Source organism: Otolemur garnettii, unplaced genomic scaffold, assembly GCF_000181295.1.
Source record: "Otolemur garnettii isolate 467f Iridium unplaced genomic scaffold, OtoGar3 scaffold00186, whole genome shotgun sequence".
NCBI classification, from domain to species: domain Eukaryota; kingdom Metazoa; phylum Chordata; class Mammalia; order Primates; family Galagidae; genus Otolemur; species Otolemur garnettii.
The window spans coordinates 290,542-291,953 of NW_003852581.1; positions in this window are offsets into that span (position 1 = coordinate 290,542).

The window sequence follows — 1,412 nt, forward strand, 5'->3', positions numbered from 1 at the left end:
GACATTTTAACAATGATGATTATTCCCAGCCATGAGCATGGTATGTTTTTCCATTTGTTAACATTGTCAGCTATTTCTTTTCTTAGAGTTTCATAGTTCTCTTTATAGAGATCTTTTGCATCCTTTGTTAGGTAAACTCTCAAATATTTCATCTTCTTTGGCACTACTGTGAATGGAATAGAGTCCTTGACTGTTTTTGTGGCTTGGCTGCTGTTGGTGTATATAAAGCCTACTGATTTGTGAGTGTTGATTTTGTAGCCTGAGACGCTGCTGTATTCCTTCATTATTTCTAAGAGCTTAATAGTAGAATCCCTGGTATCTTCCAGATATACAATCATATCATCTGTGAAGAGTAAAAGTTTAATCTCTTTTGACCCTATATGGATACCCTTGATCGTTTTCTCTTCCCTGATTGCAATGGCTAAAACTTTCCTTACAATGTTAAAGAGCAATGGAGACAATGGGTAACCTTGCCTGGTTCCTGATCTGAGTGGAAATGATTTCAACTTAACTCGATTCAATACAATATTGGCTATGGGTTTGCTGTAGATGACCTCTATCAGTTTAAGAAATGTCCCTTCTATACCAATTTTCTTAAGTGTTCTGATCATGAACAAATGCTGGATATTATCAAACACCTTTTCTGCATCAATTGAGAGAATCATATGGTCTTTGTTTTTTAATTTGTTTATGTGATTAATTACATGTATAGATTTGTCTATGTTGAACCATCCTTGAGATCCTGGGATAAAACCCACTTGGTTGTGGTGTATAATTTGTTTGATGTACTGCTGGATTCTGTTTGTTAGGATTTTATTGAATATTTTTGCATCAACATTCATTAGTGATATTGGTCTTTAATTTTCTTTTCTTGTTGGGTCTTTTCCTGGTTTGGGGATAAGGGTGATGCTAGCTTCATAGAATGTGTTAGGTAGTATTCCATCTTTTTCTATGCTTTGGAAAAGGTTGAATAATATAGGTATTAGTTACTCTTTAAAGGTTGGGTAGAATTCTGACATGAAGCCGTCTGGTCCTGGGCTTTTCTTTTTAGGGAGATGTTGTATAGTTGATGCTATTTCACAGCTTGATATAGGTCTGTTCCACATTTCCACTGCATTCTGGCTAAGTCTTGGGAGATGACGTGCTTCCAAGTATTGGTCAATTTCCTTCAGATTTTCATATTTCTGGTAATAAAGTTTCTTGTAATATTCATTAAGGATCTTTTGAATTTCTAAAGGGTCTCTTGTTATTTCATCTTTTCTGTTTCTGATTGACAAGATTAGAGACTTTATTCTTTTTTCTTGGTTAGGTTGGCCAAAGGTTTATCAATTTTATTGACCTTTTCTAAGAACCAACTTTTTAATTAGTTTATCTGTTCTATAGTCCTTTTGTTTTCTTTTCTTTTTTTTTTT